The sequence below is a fragment of the Cupressus sempervirens genome, chromosome 2 (assembly GCF_028749045.1).
Source record: "Cupressus sempervirens isolate cs-2001-9-10 chromosome 2, ASM2874904v1, whole genome shotgun sequence".
Taxonomy (NCBI): domain Eukaryota; kingdom Viridiplantae; phylum Streptophyta; class Pinopsida; order Cupressales; family Cupressaceae; genus Cupressus; species Cupressus sempervirens.
In genome coordinates this window covers 588,391,539-588,412,465 of record NC_143119.1, presented here as the reverse complement: position 1 = coordinate 588,412,465, position 20,927 = coordinate 588,391,539, and positions in this window count along the sequence as shown.

Here is a 20,927-nt window from a genome sequence, read left to right as displayed (position 1 = left end):
TAAGTGTGTTGACACTCACTTATCAAAACCAATCTAAGGTCAACAAAGAATATCTACTATACTTAGTATCCCTTTGCATTTAATTTTGAGTTTGATAGTTTAAAAGAAAACTTCAAGTCAACCCATCTACACCAACATTGACCATGTGAGACATTTAGCATCTCTAAGGTCACAAATCACGAAAAACTTTGCCCACAATCCAACAAGTATCACATTAAAACAAATTCAAATCTCACTCTCCACTTTTATTTTCTGCACATTATTCCCCAATTGAGATAATTTCCTTAGTACTTTCACTACATCAACATATATAGATTTAACACTAACTTGGTTGGAGTAACCACATTTGTACACTCATTTCTAATATCCCACTTGATCTCAATAATGAGATGACCATTCTGAAACTTTATAATTTCTTGAAATGTTATGATCATATATATTGAACCTTTTCAATCCCCATTATCTTAGCCATCAGATGACTTTGGTCAAGCACCAAAGTGGGTCCAGCTAAAAAAAAATTGAATTAAAATTATTGACCCCTCAAACTGATCCAATGAACCCATCATACTAATTAAAAACAAATTTGACCACTAAACCATCATTTTAAACTCAATTTTTAACCTTTTCCAAACTGCCAATTTCATGCCAAGGGTCCTCTAAGTGGCCTTAAAAACTGACCAAAACACCTAATTGAGCCCAAAAATTAGAAATATTGATTCTCTATTCCACCTTCTCTTACCCTATTAGATCTGATGTCATGAAGACACCTGGGTCAAAAGATATTGACCGTCAAATTTGTCTTCCCAAAACTGCTTGCAAGAAAACATGTTAGAAACCATAAAGTGTGTTTGGTTTTAGCTTCGAAAAAAGGTCAAATTGACACTTGGAGACACAAAAACTGGGGCATTAGTTGACTATCATTAGTAGATTATAATCTATTATTTGGGCTCATGATGAATAACTCAACAAATTTGGTGAGCGGTCAAAGTGGGATACTTGGATTTGTGGAATTGTGAACAATGGCAAAAAAGTGATTTTTGCAAACAAAGTGGACCTAGGAAAGTGTGGAGATGGATTCATCAAGACTTGCAAACTCACACACTTAAAAGAATTTTTAGAGTAGAAAAAAGTGGTACAATCCATTTGATCTCACCTATCACAGATTCAAAGTTATGACATCCTGATTAGGGATACCAATCAATCTGCATTTCTTGACACCAGTAACACATCACAAATTGCATTTGGAATCATGTTTTAAAACTAGTCAAATGGATTCATCATAGGCTCAAATCTAGAGCATAGCAAGTGTTTGACCCCTAAAATCAATGTAAAAGGAAATTTCTCATTTTAGTCAACTGGTCAAAGTTACAACTGGTCAAACAAGGTCTCCAAGAATTCTGAACAATTAGCATCAGCATGACAACAATAATCAACTAACTTTGAGGGATTCAAAACCTAGTCGAAACATATTGAAATGACTTGAAAATTGAAACATAGATTCTATAATATGCATAATAAGCACTCTCAAAGTAGTGTGTAATGAAACATTACCAAGTGCGAGATATTCAAATGCAAACCAGGCTTCCTATCACTGTTTGACACAGTCAAAAATACAAATTTGAACATTATTCAAAATGGAACTTCACCAAATGACTCGAAATGAAAATTTATCAATACAAGACATATGCATATATTGAATGCAAGGTATTAGAAACATTAAACACATCTTATGCCTCAAAAGGATAGCCAAATACATGTGCATTAAATGCACTCATAAGGGCTCAAAATCTTAGGATGGTACTCAAAATCAGGGCTTCAATTTTGAGTCCCAACAAGTTTTGATAAGGATTATTTGTTCAACCATGTCACCTTGTATGGTTTGGTATGGGGTATCTTCCCAAGTTTGAGCTTCTTCACTACCTCTTTAGAGATTATGTTATTTGTGGACCCTAAATCCACAATAACCTTGCACACTTTACTAAGTATTTTGCACCTTATTCTGAATAAGGCTCTCCTTTGCTTTGGTTCCTCCTTCACAGGTTGTCTAACCAAAACCCTCCTAAACATTAAGTTCTCCCTAATTTTTGATTCAATATAGTTGATCTCAGGTGACTCGACACTTTATGTATCTTCTTGAGCATATCCAATCATTTTCTCACTATTAGAAGAGGATGCCTTCTCAGGACACCTATAAGAAGGATGACCCAACTATCCAAAACTATAGCATTCCATGTTAGCAAAGTAGGAATTACTCCTACCTAAACTCCTTCCTTTGTTAGAACCTCTTTGAGATCCTCTACATCTTCCATGGCCTCCTCTTGGAGTGGTTTCATTCCCATGCTCTGTAGCTTTGGACTCCCCTTGGTTCCTTGATTCAGTTCCTCTACCTTGGTAACCACTTCTATGACCTCTCTGATCTCTTCCTCTACCTCTACCTTTGGAGGATTTTTCATGCTTTCTTTTATTCTTCTCTTTAATCTTCATAGCCATTTGATAGCATTGGTGCACTATCTTAGGACTAAGAAGAGTCATCTCTTCTTGAATGTTCCACTTTAGGCCACTAAGGTATCTAGCTACTTTAAGGTTTTCATCTTCTACCACATTTGACCTCATACAAAGACTTTGAAACTCCTCAGTGTAGGAACTGACATCAAGATCTATTTCCTTTAGATTTTGCCTCTTTTGGTGTTACTAAATGTCATAATCCTCTAGCATATATGCTTCTCTCACCTTAAAAATTATCCCTTTCCATGATGAGATTGGTTTCTTACCTTCTTTCTCCCTCTTTGCCTGAATGAATTTTCACCGTGTTAGAGAAGAGCTTCTCAATCTTGATTTTTCCATCTTGACTTTCTGAGCCTCTGTAATGCCATCACACTCAAAATGGTTTTTCGTCCCTTCTATCCAATCCATGATTGGATTTGCATTTATCTTTCCACTAAACAATGAAATGCCATCAAGTACCTTCCCACTCATAGCCTTCATTTCCTTAAAGAAAAGCTCCTCTATGAGACTAGGTTCTAGTGTAGGAACTTCATCCTCTATAACAACTTCTAGTTTTTTTCCCATCAACCTTGTACTTGACTTCATCAATCTTTTCTTCCACCGGATCCAACTTATCCTCTAGTTGGGCTAATCTCTCTCTAAGAGATTTTTTTCTTCCTCTTTCTCATTCATCTTCTTTACCAATTCTTTATTGGTCACCATTGTGGTTTCTATTACTAATTTTTAAGTTTGAAATGTCTATCCACAAGCCAAAACTTTTGGGGCCCTAATACCACTCTGATAGGGAGGTTGGATGAGTCACTTGCTGATTCATGCTCTTGATCTTCTTTAAGACCCTAAGGGTGTCTCTTTCACACCACTTGAAACCAATAGGACCTTAAATACCTAAGGATTTCCTGGTTTCCCTAGCCAACCCAACTATCAATAAAGATTGCTCAATCAATGCAAAACTTGATGCTTTGTACCTTCATTCTCCCTAGCCTTTACAATAATATAAAGGTTGTCAACCTCCAACTATTGTACCAAACCTTGCATAGGTATGGAGGTACTGTAAAAAAATTCAACTCATCCAATTAAGTGAGTTAAAAGTCCCATCAATTCCATCTTCCCATCCTATTTCTTCAATTCTTCACAAATAGTCCTAAAAGGCTAATAGCCCCAATTAGGTCTCTTATAGCAAGAAAATAGGGATTTTATCCTATTTCATGCAAATGAAACCTAAAATATATTTTATGTTTCTTGGTTCATTTTCCATCCCCTTAGATATTTTTTGGGTCTTGGGGTCATACCCTTCCATTCATTACCCTAACCCAAATTAGATGAAAATTGGGCTTTTTATGCTTAATTGACTACCTCCACAAACAAGATTATTTTTGGATTGTTATAGGATTGGTATGAACCTCTCTCCTTCATGGGATGATGGTAATACTTCCTTATTCCATTCCGAAAAGGAATTTGGACTCTATATTTCCTCCTCTACAAGATATGTTGGTTTCTATATGGTCTTCCCTAGCCAGGCTCACCTAGGCCAAGACCTTAAAAATAGTCGCTCTAAATTTGAGGGGCCTAGATTCTATCCATATTGTGTAAATGGAGTCTACTCACTATTCCTAAGAGTTTGTACATATTGAACTATGGGAAAGTGAGTTAGAGCTCCATCTTCGATGACTGCTTGGACAAAACCATAATAATGTAGAAGCAAATTGATTTTTAAACTATTCAAAATTAATATATATCAACACAAAAGATTAAGTAAACATGTCAAAATAAGGATGCATACGTGACATTCTAAATCTTGAGCTCCTAACTACCTACTGTCATTGAAAACAAGGAAATTGCTTACAAAATGCTTCAAGATGTTGATTGCAAAAACACACAATATGTACAATGGACTTCCAACCCTGCTCATGCCTTATATAGGGTGTTTGGGTGGTTATTCACTCCTTAGGACTTCTCTCCAATTCTTTTCAACTTTCTTGCCAAAATTTTCTCAAGCAACTTTTAAAAGTTGCAAAGTTGCAAAATGCAACTTTTATATTTTTAGCAACTTTTTCTCCAATTTGGTCAAATGACCTTCAAATCTTCTAAAACTTAACCACAAACCTTTTCTAAGGTATTAACCACACCCTAACTCTCCCTAGAACCTATTGACCTCATGATGATTTCATCACCATGCCTTGTGTTAATCAGAGGACTTCACAACTTGCTAGCCCCTAATTGCACCTAGTAAAAGGCCCTAATATCCTATGAATAAAACTCTCTAATGTACTCCTACTATGGTCAACATGAACTTATATCCCACATCCAAAATTCCCTAAGGCTCACACTTACACAACAAAAATATGAAACCTTATATTTCCTAGGAAATCCTTAGGTGCTCTTGCACCAACACTCCTCCAAAATAAAATAATTAGTCCTTTAGAAAATTATCAACCATATGATAGAAAATCTTGACCCAAATGATGGAATGATGACGACTACTATGAATACCATTGTAACAAGGGTTGTAGAATAAAAAAACTACATACAACTAAGACACAAGATTCAAAACCTAATTGATGATGGTGATGTAGTTGTTTGTGGATAGAACAAAAATTTTAATCACAAAGAATTTAAAGAACCATTTCCCCCATATGAAAAGGGAGAGACATCTAAACCAAAGAACACTTTCAAGGTCAACTATACATACACCAATGATGACAATGTAATCAATATGGTTGAACCTTTGGAATATAAATATTGTAATATTATCATGATAAAAGGGAAAAATGATAACACAACAAAACCCAAAACTTGATATGTCCTTAAAGGAGTTACATCTCCTGATGTTGATCAAGGAAAATTCCAAATCTATGTAATTTTTTCCAAATGATCTCATGCAAAAATAATGATCCAAGTTCCTACGCCTTCTACATCTAACTTAGAATAGACCAAAGACAAACCTACTATTGTACTGCCAGCAAGAACACAAAACCAATAACCTCATCTAGCAATGCAAACTATAACATCTTAGATCAACTAAAAAGAACCAACACATAGATCACAATCTTTGAACTACTAAAATCTCACCTGCTCATAGGAAGATCCTTTACAAATACATTGTTGAGTCTACTGTACCTAAGGATTTATTGGTGAATTTCAATCGATGGTGGGTCACCTGACTTCACCACACTATCTTACCTTCTCCGAGGAGAAGCATCAGTCTCATAGTCATCCTCATAACCAACCACTACATATAGAAGTCATGATATGTAAGACATGTGTTTTTTGTGTTTTGATAGATGGAGGTATTGTTATTAACATCTATTCTTCAAGACTATTAACTCAATTGGGTTATAATGAGGAGTCTATTGATCCTTTTGGTAGAGTTAACATCAAAGCATATGATGAAGAAGAAAGAAAAACCAAGGGACTTGTTGTGCTACCTATCAGACTGGGACATGTAGAGATATATGTCATAAGCTAGGTCCTTGACATACCACTAGAATACAATATACTGCTAGGTAGACTTTGGATACATGAGATGCAAATAGTTCCTTTCACATACCACCAATGCATAAAATTCCCTATCCAATGTTAGTTATATTTGTAACACTCTTGTGCACTTTTTTGATAGTATTGTACCAACCAACTACAAGGCTATTGAATACTATGAATAAAAGTTGGAAGATGTAGGAAATTCCCTCCAATTGGAAGATATTGGCATGAGGGAATACAAGATAGAACTTGTTCTATCTTTGACATCATTACCTCCATCTCCCTGATACTATGGGAGACCTTATGAAGCAATGAAACCTTCTACTAGACTACCTAAGACTGTTCATAATGGTACATTTGTTTAGTCAAATCTACCTCTAGAATATGAGGATGAGGATAGAGGTATTTCATCCTGGATATATATAGGGGAGAAGACACTATTGAGACTGAAATCTAAAATTATGAAATAACTCCTAAGAGATATGGATGAGGTCTTAAACTCATGAAAAACTAGGCTATAAAGGAAATGGTCCTCTTGTAGAAAATAAAAAAGGCTTGCTAGACACAATTGAAGATAAATTTAGAAGACCTTGAGATACAACACATCTAGGCTTCAAGAAAGTATCATTTCACTTAGGAATCAACAAGTTCATGCCAGAACCTGCTAGTCCACCTAAACTTGAAGTTCATTTAGAACTTGAGAACCAGAAAGAAATTTCAGATAGGAAGGATACTTTTCCTTTTTCCATTCATGTAGAACTTGTTACACTACTGACATAACCTAATGACTTTGTCTCATGAGTCAATACTATTGAAACTAACAGTGAATCTAATGAAACTAGTTTTGTCACTCCTATGAAACAATACTAACTTAAGGGAAATCCAAACTAAAAATCCTAAATATTAGGGTGAACTTTATAAACTTCCACATCTTGAACAAGGTGAATCTAGTAAGGCTCTCACTATTGAAAAAGTTGAACAAGATCATAGAGACAATGAAAGTGGAGAGTGGATACCCATGACTATAGGGGAATACTTAAATCTACCTCCATATAGCACTATTTCTCATGAGTATGAGTTCAATTCTCTATCTAACACTACTATTGATATGGACGTAGACATGGTTCACACCTATGAAGATCAACTCAAAGTACGAAAGGATTTTAGGGTTAGGTTTGACGAGTCAGATTCTACTGATGTTAACCTATCCTTTTCTAACATCATTAGGGATTAGAGAGATTTAAGCATGCCTCTAGATGAGCTCATACTTCCCCTTGACTTATTAGTGCATGATTTTGATAACTATGTTGTGAATGCATTAGAACTAGTGAAATCTCTTTCACTCATCTATCTTGAGCTCATAGATTGGAACTATAATTCTACATCTAGGGAAGTCCCCATATTACAAATGACTATGGTCTTTCCTATTACCTAAATGTTGTCAAACCTTTGATGTCTTCTACCAGAAAAAAAAGTGTGAGCATGACCAAATTTGACATTGAATATCTCATTCATACAACTAAAAAGAAAAAGAAAAGGTGTTCTAATGGTGAAAACCACATTGTGGCAATGTCAGAGCCTAAAAGTGTAAAAAAAAAAGATGCATCTAAGGGTGAAAACCTCTTTGAGGTTCCCAAATATGGGATATTTGATGCACTTCTAAGTCATTTCCAAGAAAGCTCATCTATGGTGATCGAACCAACACAACCTGTGAACTTGGGAACCAAGGAGAATCCACAGATCATACATTTTGTACAATCATTGTTCGCTGAAGAGAAACAACAATTCACCACTTTCTTTTGGGAAAGAAAATAAACTCTACATGTTCATACTTTGATATGTTAAGTCGAGACTCTTTTTTCATTATGCACCAAGTGTGAAGTTCGTGAAACAAAAAACCTAAAAAATGCATCCACATGTGGCACTCTTGATAAAAGCTAAAATGGAGAAACTACTGAAATATAGATTTATTTGAGTCATTGACTATATTAAATGGATCTCTAACATTGTGTTAGATTCTACGGATGAAAAATATATAAGGGTATGCACTGATTTTTGAGACATAAACAAATCATGCACAAAGGATGACTTTCCACTACCTAACATTAAAATGATAGTGGATATGACAATAGGATATGAAATGTATTCATTGATGAATGGTTTCTCTAGATATAATCATATCAAAATTACCCCAAAAAAAAAAAAAAAAATAGATTTCACATGTGCTTGGGGTACCTTCTACTTGAATGTAATTCCATTTATCTTGAAGAGTGTTGAAGCCACATATCAATGAGTTGTAATAATAATCTTTCAGAACATGATGCATAAAATAATGGAAGATTATGTCAATGACACACTGGACAAGATATAAGAACTCATATCAAAGACTTGGGCCCACTCTTGGAACATATGGAATAATTTATTCTTAGACTAAAACCCTAAGAAATTCACATTTAGAGTCACATTGGGTAAAATTCTAAGGTGCATTGTTTTGGCTAAAGGCATTGAGGTGGATCTCGGGAAATCTCAAGCTATTATGGAAATGCCTCCACCTCAAAATATCAATTATATGTGAGGATTACAAGGAATACTCAAGTATATTGGTAGGTTTATCACCTAGATCATAGATAAAACAACCATTAACCAAGACTTTTCATAAAGGTGTAACATATAAATGGAAAGAGGAATGTGGTAGAATTGACTTAGATAAAACAATATCTTGCTAACCCTGTTAGCCCCAATTAACAATGTAACAAAGAATATTATGAATGCTTGTGAAAGAGTCATATTAGTTGTTATGTTGTCTTTGATGTCAAAGTCTTAGTTGTCTAGATATTATAATGTTGGTTTGATTGTTTTACAATCATGTAATTTTTTAATGATGAATTTTATGTATCCACCGAGCTATACAAGCTACACCAAGTGACAAGGTAAAAGAAGGAGTAAAGTATTTCCTAAACTACTACAATATTAACCGAATGATGTATTACCCGAGTGAAATGTAATGTTGTCTGAGTATGAGCTAGAAGAACATGTTAAGAAACTTGGAATCTTCGGCCAAATTTTGGTGAAAATAAAGAATGTTCAAGAAGTTAAAAGGTGTGAGTCAAAGTTTGTTACAAGATCAACAACTAGAAAAACATAATGATGATCTGGTGATGGAGATTGAAACATGATAAGGATGAGCACAATGTTTGATGAAAGTTTCATTTTTTAGTGTCTAGATTCTTTGTATTTGGTATGGATCTAAGATCCACAGATGTGCTTAAGTGGCAAAATCTAGAAGCATAGAGTTTACTATTTAAGGAGAAGTTAAAACAAGTTTTTGGTTGTTGATCGATATTGTTAAATTAGATATTTGTGTGAAGCAAGAATAAACAAGGAAGCAAGGTGAACCAATCAAAGCAAAAGGAAGAAAAAGAAAAGTGAAAGTGTGAGGAAGTGAATTAGCCAAACATAGATCAAGCTAAGATCGGAGAAGAAGAAGATAGAGAAAATAAAGATCTGAACAGGAAAGGTAGTGCTAATTTTATAGATCATTTGATTGTTACTTTCTTACCATTATAGAAAAAATATTTTAACCAATTGGACCTAACAAGACTATGAAATCTTGTATTGTAACATTGATTAGTGATGTTTTTAAGTCCTTTAAAGAAGGTCACTCTTTAGAAATGATCAAGGAGTGATAAGGTCTAACCAACTCACACTAAAAATGTGTATGTAAACCTTTAACAAGGTTGGCTCCTAGTAGGGCTCACTTCAGAAGAGTGAAATTATTTGGATTGCTAGTCCTAGGTGGTTTTTCCCTTTACAAGGTTTCCACGTTAAATTATGGTGTCAAATTTGTGAATGTTGTTATGTTGCAAGTTGATTTTTATGATATTTACTTTATACTGCAACTTGGTAACAACTAGATGAAAGTAACAAAAAGCTAATTTATGTTTTTGATACTCAGTAATAGCATAAATAGTGAGTTAATACTTAGGTGTAAACTAATTACAAGATTGAATTGTGAAGTTGGATGATATCACCGAGTTATTGTTTTGATGTTTATGAAATTCTATTGCTACTAAAAAGTTTGAAAGGACTATAGGATAACCAAATATAATTGATTAACCCCTTACCCCCCCTCTCAATAATCTAACAACCTATATTGATGCCTCCTATTGAAGGAAATCATCTCATCTTGTACATTTCAATAGCAAACACGTCTTTGGACATTCTATTGGCTCAAGAAGATCAAGACAAGGAAGATAAAGAAATCTATTACACTAGTAGAACACTAGTATCCTATGAAATGAACCACAATATCATTGAGAAGGCTTACTTGGAAATTGGCTTTGCTTCCCATAAGATTAGACACTACATGCTTGCTCACTCTACAAAACTAGTTGCAAAGATTGATCCATTGAAGTACTTGTTGAGAAAAGAAACTATGATAAGAAGGTTAGAAAAATGGGTAACAATAATAAGTGAATTAGATACCGAATATATGAAAAGTAAAGATATCAAAGGGAAAGATATTGTTGTTCAATTAGTAGAGGCAACATTGCAAGCTCAACACCCTATGAACATCAAATTTCTTGACAAGTCTATGCTACTGCTAACACAAAAAACCAAGAAAATGTTCTTTGATGATTCATTCACCCAAAAGGGATATGGTGTAGAGCACTATTCATCACCCCTCAGAAATATTCTCTACCTAAGGTGTACAAGCTCATATTTCCTTGTATAATAATATTATTGAATATGAAGCCTTAATCAATGAGATGAAAATTGCCATTGAATGGAGCGTATGTGAACTGAATATCTTTGGAGGCTCAAACCTAGTGATTGATCAAGTCAATGACATTTACCAAACAACGATGAGAAACTGATGCCCTAAAAAAATGGTAGATGACTTGAAGAAGTAATTTTCATATGTCACTTTTTAGCAAATTCCTTGAGCAAACAATAAAGTAGGTGATGCCATGGCTACTCTAGCTTCCATGCTTCAAATGATAGAGAATAAATTTTGACACAAGTTCACGATGGAGACATTATACTACCCTCCTTATGAATCCTTTGAATCTTTTTTGATCTATTTTTTTATAGGATAAGACTCATCATGCTACCACAATGTCTATTCCCACTTGCATGACCACTCTATTCTGAATAATCTAACCTATAATAAAAAAATGTCACCTTATCCAAAATGCGTCACATAGAAAATGACTTATATAAAAGAGGTCTAAATGATACCCTCCTTAGGTTTCTTGAACTTGATGAGTCCAAGAATGTTTTAGCTAGGCTACATGAGGGAATTTATGGATCCCACTCAAATGGCTTAACACTTGCTCACAAAATTATTAGAGTTGACCTTACTAATAGCTAGAATGGAAAAGGAAGTTATTTAGTATGCTAAATCTTGAAAACAATGCCAACTTCATGGTAATCTTGTCCAAACTCCAGCCAAATGGTTGATTCCATTTACCACACTGTAGTCATTTCAACAATAGGCCTTCGACCTAGTTAGAAAAATTCATCCTTCTTCAAATGGACATAAATTCATCATTGCTGCTACAAACTATTTTACCAAATGGGTAGAGGTAGTACCTCTTATTGAAGCCACTGGGAAAAATTTAGCTATGTTCATTCTAAATTACATCATCTCTAGATATGGTGTACCCTCCTCAATAATCACTAACAATGGAGGGAAAGTCAAAAACAAGGATATGAAAGAGCTTTGTGCCAAATTCAAAATCTTGCAAAATTGGTCTTCCATCTACTACCCCTAGGGTAACAGACAAGTGGAAGTATCTAATAAGGCTATTCTAAAAATTCTACACCACAAAGAATGCAAATCTGGAAGGTACTAGCAACTTCAAATCAATCCAACTCTTTGGGCTTACTATACCAACATTAGAACACCTACTAGGGATACGCCCTTTGCTTTGGTATACAGAGTGGATGTTGTGCTTCCTATTGAGGTAGAGAATCCCACCCTGTAGGTTTCTATGAGAGGCCTCATTTGTGATGGTGATTAACATATATCTTGGTTGCACGAGCTAGAACTACTGGATGAGCATTGGTGTGTGGCATTTGATCACTTAATAGCTAACCAAAAGAGGATGTCCAAGATCTAGAACAAGAAAGTTAAACCACGAGACTTCTAAGTGAGTAATCTCATCCTAGAGGAGAAACCAAAGAACCAACACCACTAGGTACAAAAGGGTACTTGCTTGAGCCTAACTGGCTTAGTCCATACATCATAACTGTAACATTTGGATTATATGCATATCAACTTTCTACTACTAAAGGAGAACCACTCAAGGATTCAATCAACACCCTTCAGCTCAAAAGATTCTATAGTTGACATCCTATTCAAGCTCTTTGTACATAGCTAAATGTCATGAAAAAGTACTAAAATTTGAAAAAAGTCTTGAAAAAATCTATTATCCTAGTGAAAACCTAGTAATACACACCTTGATAATACAAAAAAATTGAAAAATACAAAAAAAAAATGAAAAATGAAAAAAGAACAAAAAAAATGAAAAAGAAGAAAAAATGTCATTGATAAAAGCCTGGCAAACAAGCATCATGGTAGAAAAAATAGAATCTCTACCAAGATGGTAAAAACTTGGTAAATAGGTGCCTCTTGTTAAACAATCTCCATCTACGAGCACACCTCCTAGCTCATGTACAATTGTTCTTTTTTTTTGCTTTCCTTATTTGAATGCTTTACTTTCCACAATTTCCTACTTTAGTTTTCTTCTCTCGCTCGTACATAAGCTCCAAAATTACTTTGAGATAGTACTCGTGCCTTCAAGGATTGAAATTAGTCATAAGTCTAGGGGCAACCTATCTATACTAGGGGGCAACATCCTATACTTTCAGAGAGTCTATTGTGCATCAATCACTAGCTTTCCTAGTTGAGTTTGTCCTACTATCTCTCTACTACTGACAAGATTCCTCACACATACTTTAAACTCCAAACTTGACATTAATCCACTAAAATGACAACTAGAAACTAAAATTGTTTGAGATGTGTTAAGCCTTTTCTTTGCCTACTTTTCTTTTCATTTATCATTCCCTTTTAAGAAAATATGGGATGTCTATCTCGACTAGAGGAGAAATGAATGGGGGTATAATGTTTTCTTTTTTGTCTATTTGTTGGTTTAGTTCCAATGATCCAAAAGGTCCAAATAAAAGGGGTATCCACTATAAGAGCTTCTATCTCATGTTGGATGACCATGTGTACATTGACTTATTTTATATAGACACTTCGTTGAGGTTTTCTCTTCTTGTTTGTTTGAGTGAATTCTCTATGATATAGTAAATACTTATACTCATCCTGTGAAGTGAGGGTCATGGTGAGTATATCTAGTGAACTTCTATCTTAGGTCACAAATGATAAAGGGTCATTTCAAATAGAATAATTATGGTTACTTATCATGAGAAGGAACTCTTGCATATCTGGTGTTCTTGTATGAAATAAATATTTTGGCCATCCTAGTGCTTATACCCTGATGCTTATGTTCACTTCCTAAATCAATAGGAAAAAATGTTCTGGTCATTATGGCTTCTTGTGCCTTAATGCTTACATCTAACTTTGAAAAAACTTTGACTAATGTCACATTCATATCCTCATGATAGCAATATCATTGAGAGTTGTATGACACCCCATGGCCTTGTAAAAATTAACCATTCATGATGAAAACTATATCATGATGGTTCAAGACTAAGTCTTAGGGTTGCATTTCATCTTCCAAGATTTTCATTTCAACATGGTTTCACTTGCTCACTCCTTCATATCTGGCATAATGAGAGATAAAGAATTCCCTATATGTGTCACATCTTCATCTTGACTACATAGATTGATCACACACCCTATCTTTTGGTACTTTCTCAGAAATATGTCATAAACAACAAATAAACATCTACACGAGATGTTAATAACATTTATCATAATCATCCATACATACAAGCATGTGCATGACAAAAAACATCTACATATGCATCTACATCTCACATCTGCATTGAAAAAAGTAAAGTGTTTCATCATTTATACATTTCACATACAATGAAAAGACATCATACATTTGCATCACAACTATTGCATCTAATGAATATATATACATATGAAGTCATATAAGTTAGAACTTAATACATTCATCACATTTACATACCATATAGGAAAGAAAATCTAATGTATAGGATACATCTCATGTACACATCATGGAACATGGAGGAAAATTCAAGGATATCAAAAGATGAGCAGCCAATCAATACATACACACACACACACACACACACACATACACACATATATACATACATATATGTGTGTATATATACATGTAATATACACATATATGTACATGTATATATATATTGAGAGTAATGAAAAGGGTGATGATACAAACTTTATACTACTCTAGAACTATCAATTTCATAATAGTACAAAACATTGATGCTATAAACATATGATCTAATTAGTCAACACAAAAAAAATGAGATGATCTAAGTACATCCCTCTCCCTCATCTCCTAAAGGTGGAGGAGGAGGTGGTGCATCTACTTATGGTGAAGGGGCCACTCCATTAGAGGCTCTGAGATAATCTGAATATCTAGCAAGGTAACTCTCAACAAGATCTGCTACTACATATGTGACATAATAACAAGCTTCTTGGGCTCCCTACTAACGAGCCTCCTCTTGCACTACCTCAAGTTATCTCTATAACTTTGCAATCTCTCCTCTCAGACTGATGATCTCTTGATCTCTCTTAATAATCCACATGTCTTTATCTATCAGCTTGGTATCTTAGATGACTACTAGGATCTATAGATCTATGACCTATCTCATTGTCATTCAAGATCTCTCCTTTGCCCTCCTCAATGCCTCCTACATCTGAAATAAGAAGTCTCCGGTGTAGGTCCTTGCACAAGTTGGTCCTACATCTCCTCATAACCTCCACTACCCATCTTTGGCTGAGGTTGATCCTCTACTTGTGCCTACTACTTAGGTGGTGGTTATACCCATTGTCTATGTGCATGACGCGTAGCATGCTCACCCAGAGTGACCCCACTACCCAAATCCTCCCAATGATCCCCATCCCCTCAAGGCTTATGTTGTGTTTCCCTCCCTATTATACCACTGATTCCTATTCTTGGGTCCACCACTATGACATGTGATGGGATCTACACTTGAGTGATTCTAGATCTTGCTCCTTGTTATTGTGTCATTTATGCTACCGATACTTGTTGTGGCTATGTTGTTGGGATTGCCCGCACCTATGGACCCATCCTGGATGGATATATGAACTCAAGATAGGGATGACTCATAATCTACTCTCTATATCTAGGGGTGATCCCTGTATCTCTAACCTCTGGGAGATACTCCCATCGACTCATCACTATACCTCTCATATCATCTTTTAATAGAGCAATGTTAAGCTATGAAGACCAACCCTTCTTCACCTCATCATCAAAGCAGACATATTTGGTATAGTCCATGGAAAGGTCTTGTATCCTCCCAAACACATGCCATATCCATGAGATGGGGAATCTCTCTAGATGTTGTGGGGATCGACCTATTAGTGCTAGCATGAATGTTGATGGTATTCCTTCGGGGAGTATCCTAAGCATTGAACAATTGGTTAACATGATTGACATTTTGCAGTCATGATTATTATTTTCATTGATGTAGTAGACATAGATCGAGATTGTGTGGGTTTTATATTGATGATGAGGTTAGGCACAGTTTAGGATATATTTTACATTGTGCCCTGATGAAGTGGACAAGTGCATGTGCAAAGAGTTGAAGACATGTAAAAGTTATTCAAGAATTACAAAGGATAATGTGTAGACAGAATACTTGACAAGTGATTTTTGATGTTTGGATTGTATCTTTTAATACAAATAGAATCGTGATGAGAATGGTTAGAAAATGGCAGTAGACACCCTAATGATGATGTTAATGAGTGCGCAATGTTAAAGGTCGCATATGTAAGAAGTTGTAAAGATTGTGAGCCCACAATATTTTGCAATTGTGAAAATATGTAATAAATTATAATATCTTAATGAGGTCCTATTATAATTAATTGAGAAAGCCTCAAATCCAAATCAAGGAGTTATTTTGAGGATATGGTATAAAGGAAGGTTATTTTCCTTTTGATGAAGTATGAGAAATGTGTGTATAAAAAGTCTGTAAACTCAATTGTATGTGAGCAAGTGATATGTGAAGTTGGTAATTGTGTGTAAGTAATCCAAGGGACTATTAGATGTGGAGTTAGTGATCTGGTATTGAGATTTGAAAGAGATTTGGTCTAGTCAAGAGGACGCAGAAGTTTAAGTTAATAATTTTTATTATTTGCAAGGAATAATACAAAGACTAGTTGGACAATGTGTTCGGTGATCTTTCCCTTGAAGTTGTTTGGATAGTGGGTCCTTCTGCCTTCTATAACTCCTAACAGGGTTGACACAACTCCTGACAGGATTGTAATATCCTAATAGGGATTCAAAGTCTCCTAATAGGGATTGATATGTACTAAATGTATTTTGCTAGCTCCTAACAAGGTCCATCCTCTTACAAGGAAATTTTATATTATTACATCATTTTGTGGGTATTGTCCCCACCGGGGTTTTCCCTCTAATCAAGGGTTTCCCTAGTTAACACATCTAGTGTCATTGTGTGTGTATCTTCTTATGCTTGCTAGTTATATTGCTCACGTGGTTAAGGATTAATAAGGTTGATAAATGTTTTATTAGTTGGATAATTGATTCACCCCCTCCCTCTCATTTATCTTGGTGGACTTTTCTTTCTAATAATTGGTATTAGAGCATCAGGTCCTTGAAGGAAAATCTTAACAACTTAACGAGATCAATGGTGGGTCACTCTAGAAAAGAAAGTCCTAGATTCAATGGAGTTAATTATGATAGTTAGAAGGAGAATATGATGACTCATTTTCTATGTATCGGTCTAGGGTATTGGTTGATGAAAAAGAATGGAAAGAAGATTATGAAAGAAAGAAAACTTGAGGATTGTAGTGAAGTGGAAAAATATCTCTTTATGTGCAATATATTTACCAAGGAAGTATCATTGTCAGCTCTTCTTTAAAATGAATATAGTTAGATAAAATCTTTGGAGACATCTCATGAAAATTGGAAAACTTTAGAATCTACATTTGAAGGTGATGTGCATGCTAAAAGAATCATATTATAGAATTGGGTATGTTTGTTTTGAGAGGCTGAGATGATGGAAGATGAATATATAAGAAGCTATATTGGTAGAATATCAGAAATTGTTGCAGGAATTAAGTCTTGTAACGGATAAGAAATTAAGATGAGATTATTTGGAAGATCTTGAAAACTTTGACACCACCATTCCAAAAGACATTGTAGATGTTTGAATTAGTGATACCCTACACTGAGAAATTTATCACAGAGACTCTTCTTGGAAGATTAAAAGCAACAAAAGTGAGCTTGAAGCAATTTGGACATTTTCCTAGAGTGGAAACAACTTTTAATGCATTAAGTGTTCACCCTTCCTTGTTAAGAAGTGTAAACACTAGTGGAGACTATGCTAGCAAAAACAAATCCAAATCTGAGGAGGATAGAAGAATTGAAGAAGGAGTTGATTTGCTTGTAAGGAGAGAACCAGATAGTAAGAAAAAATTTAACTGTTGGGCTTGCAATGCATTTGGTCACTATGCTTCTAAATGTCCTAAAAGGGAGAAAATATATAAAATGAATTTCAATTGTAGAAGATCTAGAGATTGTCTATATGCAAATGAAGATGATGAATTTGATGAGAGAGTTCAGAGTGAAAGTGACGATGAGTTAGGATTTGTAGCTATAAAAGAAGAAAATCCTTAAAAAGAAATCAAAGAAGAGAAAGCCCTGGTTTCACAGGTTGAAAATAAAGTTGATTGGATTATAGATAGTGGTTGTTCACATCTTATGACTTGTGACATGAATAATTTTGTTAATTTTAATAGTCATGATGGAGGGATTTTTAAAGTTGGTAACAATGCATCTTGTCATATCAAGGAAATATGATCTATTACTCTTTATGGAAAGACTAACACTAATTATGTCTACTTTGTTGATGGATCAAAACATAACCTATTGAGTGTTGTAAAATTGGTTGAGAAAGGATATCAGTTACAATTCAAAGAGAAGAAATGCATTATCAAAGATAAATATGGTAAGTTGATTGTCACTAGTACAAGATCCAGAGGTAATGTTTTTCAATTGAACCCTACATAGATGACATATTTGGTTGCAAAGGTGGATAACAGTTGGTTATGACATAGAAGATTTTATCATATAAACTTTGATAATGTTGTGAAGGTAAGTAGTACAATTGTTGTCAAAGATTTACCTAAAATTCTGAAGCCTACTAATGTTGTGTGCAAAGAATGTGTTATGGATAAGAAGAAGAAAGATTCCTTTCCTAGAAAGAAGTTCACTACCACAGCTAAATTGGATATTGTTCATATATATTTGAGTGATCCCACTAAAACAAGAGGAATCTATGGTGAAAGGTACTTCATTATTTTTGTTGATGATTTCACTTGGATGATGTGGGTAGCATTTCTTAAAGAAAAGTCCAAGGAATTTGAAAAGTTTAAGTTGTTTAAGAATATAGTTGAGAATGAATTTTGAGTAAAGATAAAATGTTTAAGATTAGATAGAGGTGGAGAGTTTACCTCGAATAAGTTTAACACCTTTTGTGAAGTGAATGACATTAAGAGACAACTATCAACACCTAAGACCCCTAAGCAAAATGAGATTGTTGAAAGAAGAAATAGGTCTGTAATAGAAGTAGTGAGAGCCATGATGTTTGAGAATGATATATCAAATACATTTTGGAGAGAAGCTCAGTCGATACAGAAGTATACATAATGAACATAGTGGAGATTAGAAAAGACACAAACGAAACTCACTATAAATTATAGTTTGGACATACACCATAAATGAAGTGTTTGAAATTTTTCGGAAGTAAGTGTTACATAAAGATAGATGATGATATTGGTAAGTTTTTTGCAGGAAGTGATGAAGGTATATACCTTAGTTATACATTTAAAAGCAAAACTTATAGATGTTTTAATCAAAGACCTAAGACTATTGTTGGGTGCGGAAATGTAAAAGTGGATGAAAAGTTTGGAGTCAAAGAAAGAATGTTGGATTATAATTATTATGGAGAAGAAGCTAATCCTAAACCTATTATAGAAAATGTTGAAGTTTTTTTTTAGGCTAATAATAATTTGCAAAATGGTGTTCAAATTGTTGAATAGAGAGAAGAACCAAGATCTAAACCCAGAGAAGAAGTAAGAGTTGAAATAGTAACGCCTATACCTAGTAGGAATTTGAAAAAGAATCACCCTGCTAATTAGATTATTGGAAGCAAAAAAAAAGAGCTATGACAAGAAACATAGTACATGAAGAATTGTGTTTGATTTATCAGGTTGAACCAAAAAGTGCAGATGAGGCATGCAAAGATGACCATTGGATTCAAGCAATGAAGGAAGAACTAGATCGTATTGTTAAGACTGAGACATGTGAATTAGTTACTAGACCTATAGACACGAATGTTATAGGAACTAAATGGGTTTTCAAAAATATGATGAATGAACAAGGTGAGGTTGTGAGAAATAAATAAATATTGGTATACAAAGGATATTCACAACAAGAAGATATATCATATGAATAAATATTTTCCCATGTTGCCAGAATTGAAGTAGTAAAAATGTTCTTGGCTTATGTAGTAAGTAAGAAGTTCAAAGTGTATCAGATGGATGTAAAGTCGGGATTTTGGAATGGAGAACTTGAAGAATAAGTCTACATTTTGTAGCCTGAATGATTTCCATTGACAAGAGAAAAGGATGTGGTATGTAGATTGAAGAAAGTATTGTATGGTCTAAAGAAAACACCTCAAACCTGGTATGCAAGATTGGACAAATATTTGGCAAAGTTGGGATTTTCTAAAGGTATGATACATAGTGATTTGTATTTGAAATAAATTGAGAATGGATTGTTGATTATTGTGATATTTGTGGAAGACATAATCTTTAGAGGGAATGATGAAGCAAGTGAGAAATTTGCTGATGAAATGAAGAATGAATTTGAGATGAGTATGATTGGTGAGATGAATTTTTTTTTAGTTCTACAAATTGTGCAAAATAGTGATGGTATATTCCTATTATAGACTAAGTATTTGAAAGACTTGTTGAAAAGATTTGGCTTGGAAAGTTGTAAACCTATTGGTACACCTATGGTAACTGGTCACAAGTTATCTAGCAAAGATGGGATGCCTACAATTGAGCAGAAGAAGTACGCATTCATGATTGGAGGTTTGCAATATTTGACTCACGCTGGACTAGATATAGTAAATGTAGTTGGTATAGTAGCAATATTACAAGTAGATCCTAGAGAAGAACACTATGCAACAATAAAGAAGATATTCAAATATTTGAAGTGTACATCTGATTTTGGACTGTAGTATGACAAGTCTAGTGACTTTACTTTTTGTGCATATGCTGATGCGGATTAGTCAGGTAGTATGGATGACAGAAAGAGCACCAGTGGTGGACCATTTTTCCTTGGAGGAATATTAGTTTCTTGGCTAAGAAAAAAAAAAGATTGTATCTCACAGAGTACAACAAAAGAAAAGTATGTAGCAGAAGCAAACAATTGTAATCAGATCATGTGAATGAAGTAGATGTTGAAGGACATTGGAATAGAGTTTTCAGAACCTGTCACCATACATTGTGATAATACAAGTACAATAAGTATGTCTAAGAATCCTATGTTGCATTACAGGACTAAGCATATATCCATTAAGTATCATGTTTTGAGAGAGAAAGTTGTAGAGAATGAACAGACTAGAATATGTGAATACAAAAGAGAAGATTGTAGATATCTTTATGAAGCCTTTACCTAAGGATTCAATTGAGTATTTGT